The sequence below is a fragment of the Tenrec ecaudatus genome, chromosome 5, assembly GCF_050624435.1.
Source record: "Tenrec ecaudatus isolate mTenEca1 chromosome 5, mTenEca1.hap1, whole genome shotgun sequence".
Taxonomy (NCBI): domain Eukaryota; kingdom Metazoa; phylum Chordata; class Mammalia; order Afrosoricida; family Tenrecidae; genus Tenrec; species Tenrec ecaudatus.
This window is the reverse complement of record NC_134534.1, coordinates 173,952,597-173,966,282: the sequence shown is the minus strand read 5'-3', so window position 1 is coordinate 173,966,282 and position 13,686 is coordinate 173,952,597. Positions and strand designations below refer to the sequence as shown.

General features: G+C 43.1%; 1 pseudogene; it reads left to right on the top strand.

Moving 5' to 3' along the window:
* The first annotated feature begins 4,244 nt into the window (after window positions 1–4,244).
* Window positions 4,245–4,310, top strand: LOC142449561 (U7 small nuclear RNA; annotated as a pseudogene).
* Window positions 4,311–13,686: the final 9,376 nt, after the last annotated feature.

Here is a 13,686-nt window from a genome sequence, read left to right as displayed (position 1 = left end):
GTCAGTGGCTTTGGTGTGTGCACATATAAAGAAAGAGAATCAGATTGAAAATGGCTCACATGGTTATAGAAGTGGGCAGGTCCAGTCGGTTCAAGTTCCTGGGTCAGATATAAACTGAAGGCTTTTCCTGACCAGTGTAGCTGCAGGGGCTGATGACCAGGAAGTTCGGAGAGGAAGCCAGGAAAACCACCAGCTGGTGGATACAGAGCTGAATGACTCTGACATGGGCGGAAGGAGTCCAAGCTTGGGAGTTGTTGAAGGCCCCTGGGATCAGCAGGCAATAGAAAAGGAAGTTGATGGCAGGGGTAGTTACATCACCTGGTGTCAATTTGGGACTTGAGAAGATTAAGAGTTAAGGGGTGGAGTCTAGCCTGTCATTCCAGTCACTGTCAATGAGACGTCCGTGTGGGCATGGCCTTCTCCTGAGGATTCTGGGAACTCCTGTATTTCCTCTTCAGAGGCAGAAGACACTTTTCTCTCTCTGCTCACTCCCTGAGAGACATTCCTGAGGAGAAGCCACATGGACCTACCCTGATGAAGCCAGAACCATGGATCTGGAGAATCCATGTGGAGACCCCTGCAATGCTGAGATGCTTCCACCACCACTGGATCTATAAGACATCCCACCCATTGGCCTGTGATCTTCCTTCATTTGGCATCATTGCATGTGTTTTGTGAGTCTGTAGAGGACTTTATAGATAGGTATCAGACATATGGGCTAATATCAGACTTATGGAGTTGATCTGGACTGGGCTGGGAAGTTTTCTCAATATTCAATCGTTCTTCTATATAAACCTCTTATGCATATGATTGTCCATGAATTTGTTTCTCTAGTCTAGCTATGTTAGCCAGATTAACATAATGGCCCACATGCAGGATCCAGATCCCACAGCAGAGGTTAGCTAGCTTTCACACACAGTCAATGTATAGTAAGTCGTACCCTGAATGAAACCTACCTCAATTGTATCAAGGGTGTGACCAAATTCTCCCCACATGATCCCTGGTGGTGTAGTGGTTACATATTGGGCTGCAATCTGCATGGTTAGCAGTACGAAATCACCAGCAGCTCCGTGGTAGTTAAAATGAGACTTTTTTTTTTTACTCCCATCAACAGTTACAGTCTTGATGTTGGTATAAGTCAGCATTGACTCAATGGCAGTAAATTTGATTTGGTTTGGTTTGGTTTGGTATTGTCCCCACAAAGCGGTTACACATTGGGCTGCTAACCATAAGGTCTGTAGTTCGAAACTACCAGTGAGCTCTGCAAGATAAAGATGGGGCTTTCCTGATGGTACCTGGCTATCAAAAGATATAGCATCTTGGGTCTTAAAGACTTGATGATAAAGAAGCAGCCATCTAGCTGAGAAGCAGCAAAGCCCATATGGAAGAAGCACACCAGCCTGGATGATCACAAGGTGTCAAAGGGATCAGGGATCGGGCATCGAAGAACAATAAATCTAATCACTGTGAATGATGGGGAGTGCAGATTGGGGACCCAAAGCCCACCTGTAGGCAACTGGAAATCCCTTTACAGAAGGGTCACAGGGAGGAGACGAGCCAGTCAGGGTGCAGGGTAGCAACGATGAAACATGAAACTTTCCTCTAGTCCTGAAGTGCTTCCTGCCCCCCACTATCATAATCCCAATTCTACCTTACAAATCAGACTAGACCAGAGGATGTGCACTGGTAGAGATAGGAACTGGAAACAGGGAATCCAGGACAGATTATCCCTTTAGGACCAGTGCCGAGAGTGGCGATACTGGGAGAGTGGAGAGAAGGTGAGGTAGAAAGGGGGAACTGATAACAAGAATCTACATATAACCTCCTCCCTCAGAGACAAGACAAAAGTGGGTGAAGAGAGACAACAGACAGGATAATGTAGGACAAAATCATAACAATTTATAAATTATCAAGGGTTCATGAGGAAGGAGAAGGGAAGGAAGGGGAAAATGAGGAGCTGATACCAAGGGCTCAAGTAGAAAGTAAATATTTTGAGAATGATGATGGTAACAAATGTACAAATGTGCTTGACACAATGGATGTATGTTTGGATTGTGATGAGCTATATGAGCCCCAAATAAAATTAAAAAAAAAGAAAAAGATGGGCTTTCCACTCCAGTAAAGAGTGACAGTCTCAGAAATGCACAGGGGCAGTTCTACTTTGTCCTATAGGATCGCTGTGAGCCAGAATTGACTTGATGGTGGTTAGTTTGAAGTTGGATTCTCCCCACCACTGCTTGGCTGCTTCACCGAAAACCCCATCATGAAGTTAGCCACATTACGTTAAAACATAACATGGGGGAATCCTGGCCCACCCAAGTTCACATACACTTAGTAAGCTTTTTTAAAAAAATAATTATTTTATTAGGGGCTCTTACAGCTCTTAAAACAATCCATACATCAATTGTATCAAGCACATTTGTAAACATGCTGCCATCATCCTTTTCAAAACATTTTATTTCTACTTGAACCCTTGGTATCAGCTCATTTTCCCCTCCATCCCCCAGTCTCCCAACCTCATGAACCCTTGATAAAGTATAAACGATTATTTATTTTCATATCTTATACCGTCCGCTGTCTCCCTTCACTCATGTTTCTGTTGTTCATCACTGGGGGAGTGGGGAGGTGCAGTGTTTATATGTCCATCACTGCGATCGGTTCTCCCTTTCTCCCCCCACCTAACCCCTACCCTCATGGTATCACTACTCTCATCACTGTTTCTGAGGGGGTAAGGCATTTTATAACAGTAAAAAATATACAATTTCCTTACATTTTACAGAGCCGTACCAGATACATCAATTTTCTTTTCAAGTATATTTTTCATATTGTTCAATGCATTGCTGTCATTTTCTTAATATGGCCTCTCTAGCTATAGGAGTTAGAAACTACCAGCTGCTCCACAGGAGAAAGACAAGGCTTTCTACTCCCACAAAGAGTTACAGTCTTGGAAACTTACAGGGGCAGGTCTACCCTGTCCTATAGAGTCACTGTAAGTTGGCATCAACTCAATGGCAGTGAGAGAGGTATAGACTTTGTACTTCTCACCAAATGATAGGATAGGACTATGCGAATGTGAGGGCTTATCAAGGCCATTTGAAATTGGATAACTTGCTAATATGTATGAAAGGTATGTAGCACCATACACTTGGTTGTAGTTAAAACCAAAATACAAACTCAATGCCACTGAGTGAACTTCAACGCCTAGTGACACTATAGGATCAGGGTAGAAATACCTATGTGGGATTCCAACATTGTAATTTTCTCCAAAGTAGAAATCCTGGTCTTTCTCCCAAGGAGCAGCTAGTGGTTTTGAACTGCTGACCTTGAGGTTAACAGCCCAGCTTATAACCACTGTGCCACCCAGGCTCTGTTGTTGCATGGAACACCAGTGTGGAGATCAGTTTTTCTAGAGCATGTTCCTAGATTTAAAAGGAGCCATCTGGAGGCAAAAAGGGGTATTAATACCATCACAAAAGAAACGGCAGGAGTAGAATGCTTCCTTTGGAACCGAGGTCATTCAACTGAGTCTCTTCAACCTGGGAGCCAGAGAGCTGCGACACCAGAGATGGCAGAAGACAGTGAAAAGCAGTGGCAGAGAAATCGCAGGCACAGAGGTAGCAGAATTTGCATGAGACCCAGCAGTGGGCTTCTCAGTCCTTGAAGCCAGAAAACTGAACTCCTTCGGGCAAAAGGGTTGTAGATGAGTGGGGTCCCTCTGAGCACTTACTGGACGAGCTAAAAGAAATTTCAAACACAGAGCAGAGTGAGGTGGGTTTTGGAGGCAGGCCAAGAGACCAAGGATGGAAAAGAGGTGAGTGTCTGAGCATAGTTGAGAGGAGGCTGTCATGATTGAAAAGTTGTGTCCTGCACATTTCTGGTCTTGAATTTTAACTTGTTACTTTCTTTTTCTTTTTAACGTGCTACTTTTCAAATGAACTCCATGGCTACAGGAATTGCCTCTGAGCTCTGTGAGGTCTTTGCAATGAATTGTTGAACCCACTTGAGAAGCAGAGAGAACCCTGGGAAAGATGATTGGTGTCAGAATTGGGTGGGGGGAAAGGTGGAAGCTGGAAGCATGTACAGCCTCCTTTGTCTCTGTAATCAGCTTTGGGATGATGGTAATGGTGACTCTGGTGTGGTAGTGGGTTAACTTGGGCTGCTAATCACAAGGGCAGCAGTTCAAAACCACCAGCCCCTCTTTGGGAGAAAGATGAGATTTTTTTCTCCCATAAAGAGTAATAGTTAAGTGTTACAGCTCTTTTAGAATTTGTCTAGCAGGTTTTCCGTTTTTTTTTTTCTGGAATATCCCCCTCCCCAAAATATAGAGAGTAATAGTTAGGGGAGTAGTGATACCAGGAAGATAAGGGAAAGGTAGGAATGGGGGGGGGGAGGGGGAACCAATCACAATGATCAACACATTACCACACACACACTCCCGGAGGAACAAATAACAGAAACAGTGGGGGAAGGAAGACAGTGTAAGATATGAAAATAATAATAATTTATAGTATATCAAGGGGTCACGAGGGTGAGAGGGGAGAGAGAGAGAAAAAAAGAGGAGCTGATACCAAGGGCTCAAATAGAAAGTAAATGTTTAGAAAATTAATGATGGCAACATCTGTACAAATAAGCTTGATCTGATTGATGTATGGATTGTTATAAGAGCTATAAGAACCCCCAATAATATGATCTTTTAATAAAAAGAGAGAGAGAGCGTGTAACAGTTTCAGAAAACCAGAGCTGTGGTTCTATTCTGTCCTATAGGGTTGCTATGAGTTGAAATAAACTCTGTGGCAGTGAGGTTTATGAAGTTAGAGGAGGTCACATGACGATGCTCTATGCCATTATTTTTTTCAACGGTTTTATTGGCAAGTGTGTCGGTCTGGGTAGACTAGAGAAACAAATCCATAGACACACATGTGTGTATAAGGGAGAGGTTTATATACAAGGGCAAATGAACATTGAGAAAACATCCCAGTCCAGTCCAGATCAAGTCAGTAAGTCCGACATTATCCCATATGTTCAACAGCAATCTATAAAGTCCTCTTCAGACTCATAAAACACATGCAATGATGCTGAATGCAGCACAATCACAGGCCAGTGGTCAGAAAGTCTTTGGATACAGTGGCGTTGTAAGCATCTCAGCGCTGGCAGGGATCTCTGTGTGGCTTCTCTGGCTTCAGCGATCTTGTAAGCTGACGTGTCTCCTATGGAGTAGCAGAGAAAGATAGGTGTCTTCCGCCTCCAAGGAGGAAGTACCAGATTTCCCTGAATTCTCAGGAGAAGACCATGTCCACACAGAAGTCTCACAGGCTATCTCCAGATTGACAGCCTAGACTCCACCCCTACACTAGTAATCCTTAAAATTGACACCAGATTAGGTGACTACCACAGCAAGTAACTTACATATCATATAATTCAATAGTTCAACCAAACAGTCATATCAAGGAGAATTAGGCAATCATCCCCACATCAATTTTAGAGCACCCCCCACCACCATAATTGTTAAATCAACTTTAAAATGATTTATACAACCACAATCCATTCTAGCGCTTCCTCCTGTCTTCATTAGTTACTCCCGAAATCCCCTTTCCCTCCTGTGGTAGTTACATAATCTGGTGTCAATTTAGGACTTGAGAGGATTAAGAGTGAAGGGGTGGAGTATAGTCTGTCAATAGGATTATAGCCTCTGTGTGGGTGTGGCCTTCCCCTGAGGATTCTGGGAAAACTCTGTTATTTCTTACTTGGAGGTGGGAGAGACTCTCACTACTTCACTTCCTTGGAGACTCTACTGACAAAGCTGACTCCCTGTGAGACATCCCTTATAATCCAGGCATACAATTCATCTAGTTAGAAGCGTTGTGCAGCTCCGTGTCGTTCTCACACTCACGACAGTGTCTTGGTTTTCATCTTTCTGGAAAGCAGGTATGACCCATCTACTTTCACCAGGCACTGAACTTGATAAGGGAAGTCAAAGCAAACAAACGGTATTTAAGAACTATGATGAGAACTCCTTAGTGGAATCCCCCATGATGGCATGTGTATGGATTATTCTCACAGGCGTTTCTAAGAGAGGATTCAAGAGCTATTAGAGAAACAGTGTTGTGTGAGACAGATACCCTCATGGAGTTTAGACTCTGGCCGTGGAGATAGGCTTTAAACACAGGCTGCATAAGACCTTGATGACAATGAGGGTAAGTGCTACACGAGAAGCCGCCATGAAAGCCCAATGTGCAGTTCACTGGCCACCAGTTGCCATCAAGCTGATTCCATCGTGCCTCGGTGTAGACACGCTTCTCCAACCTTGCAGTTAGCAGCTGAGAGCATTAGACATTTGCATCTTCTGGGGACTCCATATAAATAAGGAAAGGTGGATTAGTCCTGGGGAGCTTCACTGAGGAAAAGGCAATCAGCCAAGCTTGTCAGGCTGCCTGGACACTCAATAGGCAAGAGGAAGGAAAAGCATTGTAATCAGAAGGCATGGCATATGCAAAGGGCCTGGGATCAATGTGGGTTTGTCCAATAAACCAGCTAAAGGTGGGCTTCCTTGGGTATATTGACTAATCTAGTGAACAGTTTCACATTTTTGTTGTTTTTATTTTTTGAATTTATTAAATCATTTTATTGGGGGATCATACAATTCTTATCACAATCCACACATTCATCCATTGTGTCAAGCACTCCTGTACATTGGTTTCCCTCATCATTTTCAAAACATTTGCTTTCCACTTAAGCCCCTGGTATCCACCTCCTCATTTTCCCCTTCCCTCCCCCATGAACCCTTGATAATTTATAAATTATGATTATTTTATCATATCATATACCATTCGACATTCTACTTCACCCACTTCTCCGCTGTCCGTCCCCTAGGAATGAAGTTATATGTACAGTTTCACATTTTTCTTCATCACAGATTCTGCTTTTAGGTGTGTCTGGCATCTATCTCTCTCCCAAATCCTACAACATTTTCATATAATAGTCACTGGATATGTTTCTGGGATCATTTTCAAGTTTTTTAATAATTAAACTGATTAAAGTACTTAAGCTGTTCATATGCTCTATGAGTTATTTAACTGAAGTCTTTACCGTGCTGGAGTTCCTTTTTTATTAGGAGCAATCAGAATTTTAATAAACAGAACCTATTCCAATGCCATGACTATGACAGTTGTATTTGCACCAAAACAGCACAGAAAACTGGGGGCAGGGAGGGGGGGCTCAAAGCAGGGTGGAGGCGGCCCAGAGGTGGGAAGGTCATTTTTTTAAAAACAATTTTATTGGTACTTCATCCACATGTCATACAATTCAATAATTCAAGCATATCAGGAAGAGTTGTACAATTATCACCACAATCAGTTCCAGAATATTTTCTTCTTCCTTGTACTCGGTGTTATTCTTGTAATTATTTTTCTAATGGTGGCAAAAATATACACAACAAAGCATTCAGCAGATCAACAACTTCTAGATGTATATAAATTCAGGGCCATTGATTGAACGCTTCCTGTTGTACAACCACTACGGACAGCCTTTCCCAAATGATCCCACCACCATGAATGTAAAGTCAATGCCCCTAAGCAACGACTCTTGCTCCTTCATCCATGATAATCATTGCTCATGTCTGGCTTTTTCTTTTTAGTACTTTTCTTGACATAGTACTCACATGTAATACAGTTACATAGTTAAATCTCACTTTTTAAAAGAGTTGTGTATACATCATAACAATCTGTTCTAGTGTTTCCTCTCTACTTCAGCATTCATTGTTTGCTCCCCAAGTTCCTCAACCCCCAGCACCCCCACGTCCTGATAAATCATTGCATCAGTTACTGTCTCTATGTATACACTCCTGTGATTCACCAACTGGGAAACCCAACAGAAACAAACAAAAAAAATGGTAGAAGAAATAATAAAAGATTTAAATAAAATAGAGTACTAAAGAAAAGACCACCATCAATATTTAAAAAGCCAGAGAAAAAATTTCTGTTGTGGAACAAGTGAGAAATATTTGAACTTAGAACAAATTCAGGTGGGGTCAAGAGAGAGGTCAACCTGCCAAGTATTATACCATAGTTTGATCCACCATAATCAAGTTTAATCTCTGATAGCAAAGCTGACTGAATGTGGCCAGAGGAAATCTACCAGAGGTGCAATGGGGCCACCTAGATACTCTGCAGATAGATTTAGGGATCCTGCCGTCCTACACGGCTTTCCACAAAGTGGTTGTTCACAGTGTAAGCTCTGCTCTTTTTCCCTTCATTATATTTGGATTTTGTTACTGTCATCTTTGGATCACACTGGCTGGTGTGCTTCTTCTGTGTGGACTTAGTAGACATCTCTCTTAGATGGCTGCTTGTTTGAATACAAGCCTTTAAGGCCCCAGACACTATTTCAATTGATAGGCAGGCCCCATCTGCTGTCTTCATCACACTTTGCTGTAGAAGCCTTATCTTCAGGGATCTTTTCATGAAGGTGAATATGGAGCAGGGCCATGTTCTAAGACCTAAGTGTTCTTGGATTGGGGCTAGAATTATGTTGGAGTCCAGAATGCATCTGCTTGTCTATGGTTGATGAACACCCTGGTTTACTTTGCCTGTCTTATTATGACAAAAACCCAAACCAACAAGAACAACAACAAAGTAAAAACAAACGAAAGGCAGAAAAACCAAAGAAACAAAAAGGAAAAACATTGTCAACATTAGTTTATCCAATGACAGAATTTAAGGTACTGTTGATAGGAGTTTATTTGAGTCTAGACCAAGGGTGAGCGGCAATCCACCAGTTGTTACTTTGTACACATTGATTTCTTAATTGATTTTTGTTTACACTGAGCTTTGGGGTTGGTTCTCAGGGAAAATTTCTTGTATCATTTCCTACAAGGGCAGAGCCTTGCCTATTAGAATATAACCTGTCATGTTAATACAAGGGGAGCAGTGAGGTGCTAAATATATGGTGGTTCTGGGAGTCCCCTTTCATTGGACACTCATGATGTCAGGGGTCTCACTTAAAGTCTAATGACCGCTATTTCTAGTCTTGGGGTGGCCATACTTTCCTTCCTCTCCAACAAGGAATTTCAGTCCTAAGTCCAAGGGTACAAGTAGTTTGAGGTAGAGGCCGGTTTGTTCTTTCTGGCTTCCACATAGAGTCCTTCTGGTGTGGCCCTTGGGGGATGCCATGTGTCATGTAAGGCCAGCTTCTAAGGTCATCCTTGTTCTTAGACTATTGTGAAGTTCACTGAGGTGTGGGTAGAAACTATTCAAACGGTCAACCGAGGAACAGAAAACCTAAGGGAACCCTTTAGGTTCCATAGGGTAATGTTCAGCATCCCTTACCAATGTGGGGTGGCTCCTCCCCATCTACCCACCAAGAGAAAGATCAAGGCCTCCTCTTAAACGTAGAGGCTCCCCTCCCATGCTGTAACTTGATTTTCCAAAAAGGTTGTTTCATTTCTGTAGCTGGCCTTTTGAGTGGTCACAGCCTTATCTCAATGTCTTATATCAAAAAGCGGATTGGCATACCCCTTTTCTCCTACTTTAAGGAATGACCCTGGCCAATATGAGGTTCCCTCTTTATGAAGTGCACATAGGGGTGTGGGAGGGGAGTGAGATGAATGGTTCACGACCAGGAGGCAGACTTTCTACACCTTTGCTTGGGATTTGGTCCCTAAGATTTATTTACTTGGGGTTTCTCCTTGTAGTAGCGGACTCATACAAATTTGTCCTTTTGTGATTGACTAACTTCACTCAGCATAATGGTTTCCAGGTTTTTCCACATCATGCGGTGTTTCATGTTTTCATGACTGCTTTTCAGGGATGCATAGTATTCTATCGTGTGTACGTACCATAGTTTCTTTATCCACTCTTCCACTGTTGACCATTTGGATTTCTTGCAGTTGCAAACTGTGCTGCAATGGACATGGGAGAGCATACACCTACTCGCATTGTGTCTCTTCTCTCCTTGGGGTATACGTCTAATGGTGGTATTGCTGGATCGACGGGAATTTCAGTTCCCAGTTGCTTTAAGTATCGTCATATTGTTTTCCATAGTGGGTGCGTGTATTTACAAGTCCACCAACAATGGATACGCGTTCCAATCTTTCTGCGTCCTCTCCAGCATTTGTTGTTTCCTCTTTTGGGTTTTTAACATTTGGGCTAGCTTTGTGGGTATAAAATGACACTTGTACTTAACGTTTTCCCAGCTACTCTTGGAAATAATTTAACTTAAAAATTTTTTTTCAAATTTAACTTTTACTGCATCATTTCTTCCTTTGCTTTAACCACTGTGTTAATGTACAAATGTGCTTGACACAGTGCATGTATGTATGGATCGTGATAAGAGTTGTACGAGCCCCCAATAAAATGTTTGTTAAAAAAGAATAAATTTCACAGTCCTTTCTTAACATCCATTTTGTTGTTTATCTCATTTTTAAAATAAATGTTTTGAGGGCTCTTACAGCTCTTGTAATAATCCATGCATCAATTGTATCAAGCATATTTGTACATATGTTGCCATCATCATTTTCTAGACATTTGCTTTCTTTTGAGCCCTTGGTGTCACCTCCTTCCTGCCCCCCCTTGCCCTTACTCCCTGATCTTTATTTCTTATGTTAGCAGTGCACCGTGGGTAGAAGTATGGGAAACTTAAAAAAATAGTTATTAGTATTTCTAATCAAATGCTTGAATGATTGGCAAGGGATGAGCTTGAGACATGGATGGTTTGTCTTTAGGGGCTCAAGTTCTTTTGGGACCCTTTACTGTGGGTAGGCAGAATAATCCCACCAGCCCCATGGTCATGAAGTCCACTGGCGACCATAGGTAGTCTGAAGCTGCACAATCTTTGCAGTAGCAGATAGCCTCATCTCCCCCAGGGAGTGGCTGATAGGTATGCCCAGATTGCACTTGGAACCGGGCACTATGTTGGGTAACGGGGCAGATGGAATTAAGTTTGCCTCAATAAATCCAATAGTGGGGTCACCATAAGGGAGGGGGGCTCCATGTCATTATAAAGGTCCCTAAAGATGAGTGAGGGGGCCCTTGTGGCATTGTGGGCTAGGCACATGTAGAACCCACCAGCTGCAGAAAGGTAAGGCTGAAGGCCCCCTTAGAGATTTACCTTCTCAGCCACCCTAGGAAGCAGTTCTGCTATGTCCTGTAGCGTTGCTGGTGTCGGAACCAACTCCACAGCGGTAGGGTTTAGTTCACAGATGGAAGAGACAGAAAGCAGGTACCCAGAGTGATGGCAGCCCGAGATGGCTTTCCTAGCTGCTGCTGGCTTTGAAAAAAGGCCTCAAGCCACGGAATGTGGGGCTGCCTCTAGATGCTGTAAAAGACAAACCAAAACCAAGACCAAACGCACTGCCATTCACCAAATGCCAACTCACAGTGACCCTACTGGACAGGGTAGAACTGTCCCTGTGTGTTCCCAAGACTGTACTCTTTATAGGAGTAGAAAGTCTCCACTTTCTCCTGAAGAGTGGATGGTGGTATTGAACTGCTGATCTTGCAGTTCAGTCGAATGCATAACCACTACGTCACCATGTACAGGCACCGATTTTCCTCTAGAGTAGTTTTGCCCCCCATGGGTGGTACCACGCACTGAGGGATGCGGTAACAGTGTGGGGCAGGCTGCAAATACAGATACGTACAGCCTGGATTAGGGGCTATAATACAAACTTTTTAATTGCCAAGTGGGAGATGAGTAATTCTGTTTTAGAAAAGGCCAAATAAGTTTGGGAACCTATGGTCATATGGATGCAAAACAACTAAGTTGATCACTTACTAGAACTATGTTCTGTCACCTGGACAAGAAGTCCCAAGTTGCCTCCACTCAAGTACTCCCTCAACGCAAGACTACTTTCTTCTATTAAATTGGCCCTCTATGATGCTCACCTTCCCGACACAACCGCTGAAGACAAAGCGGGTGAATAAGCACATGTGGTGAAAAAAGCTGATGGTGTCCGGCTATCAAAAGAGATAGCATCTGGGGTCTTAAAGGCTTAAAGGTAAACAAGCGGTCATCTAGCTCAGAAGCAACAAAGCCCACACAGAAGAAGCACACCAGCCTGTGTGATCAGGAGGTGCTGAAGGGATCAGTTATCAGGCATCAAAGAACAAAAAAATCATATCATTGTGTGCTCACCTCCCTGATACGATTGCTGAAGACAAATGGGGGCATAAACAAATTTGGCGAAGAAAGCTGATGGTGCCCGGCTGTCAAAACATATAGCATCTGGGGTCTTAAAGGCTTGAAGGCAAACCAGCGGCCATCTAGGTCAGAAGCAACAAAGCTCACAAGGAAGAAGCACACCAGCCTGTGCGATCATAAGGTGTTGAAGGGATCAGGTATCAGGCATCATCAGAACAAAATAATCTTACCATAGTGAATGGGGGCGGGGGGTGGGGAGTGCAGAGCAGAGACACAAAGCCCATTTGTCAGTCACTGGAGATCCCCTTGCAGAGGGGTCTCGGGGAGGAGATGAACCAGACAGGGTGCGATGTAGCAACAATGAAAAATACAACTTTCCTCTAGTTCCTAAATGCTTCCTCCCCCTTCCCCCACTATCATGATCCCAATTCTACCTTGCAAGTTTGGCTAGATCGGAGGATGTACACTGGTACAGATAGGAACTGGAAACACAGGGAATCCAGGGTGGATGATCCCTTCAGGACCAGTGGTGTAAGTAGCAATACTGGGAGGGTGGGTTGGAAAGGGGGGCCCAATTACAAGGATCTACATGTGACCTCCTCCCTGGGGGACAGACAACAGAAAAGTGGGCGAAGGGAGATGTTGGACAGGGCAAGATATGACAAAATAACAATTTATAAATTATCAAGGGTTCATGAGGGAAGGGCGAGCAGGGAAGGAGGGGGGAAAATGAGGAGCTGATGCCAGGGGCTTAAGTGGAGAGCAAATGTTTTGAGAATGAAGAGGGCAATGAATATACAAATGTGCTTTACACAATTGATATATGTATGGATTGTGATAAGAGTTGTATGAGCCCCTAATAAAATGAATTAAAAAGAAGTCCCAAGTGTGGCACAGGTCAATGGTTATGAGGTTTCTAGGGATAGTTAGAATGGAACCATGCTGTGAGGTGATTTAACTTTTTCATTTTTTAATATGTGGAATTGTTTTGTGCCTGGATACAAATTATGTAGAAATAACATTTGATTCATACATGGATACACTGTTTAGAGAAATCTTATGTTAGATTTACTCACACAAATGTTTGTTACAAGGTGGGACATGTGTTATACACTGTATTCAAGATGGTGCTCAGGAAGAACAGAGATACACAACTATTTCATCACCCATCAGCTCACCAAACCCATGGTCTAATGGACGTGCTTGGCAGGAGCCTGCATTTCAGACGTGGGCTGTTGAAGTTGGACTTAGAGAATGTCTTTTTTTTTTCTAAACATTTTATTAGGGGCTCATACAACTCTTAGCACAATCCATACATATACATACATCAATTGTATAAAGCACATCCGCCCATTCCCTGCCCCAATCATTCTCCAAGCATTTGCTCTCCACTTAAGCCCTTTGCAGCAGGTCCTCTTTTTTTCCCCCTCCCCCCTTCCTCATGTGTCCTTGGTAGTTTATACATTGTTATTTTGTCATATCTTGCCCTATCTGGAGTCTCCCTTCCTCCCCTTCTCAGCTGTCCGTCTCCAAGGGAGGAGGTCACATGTG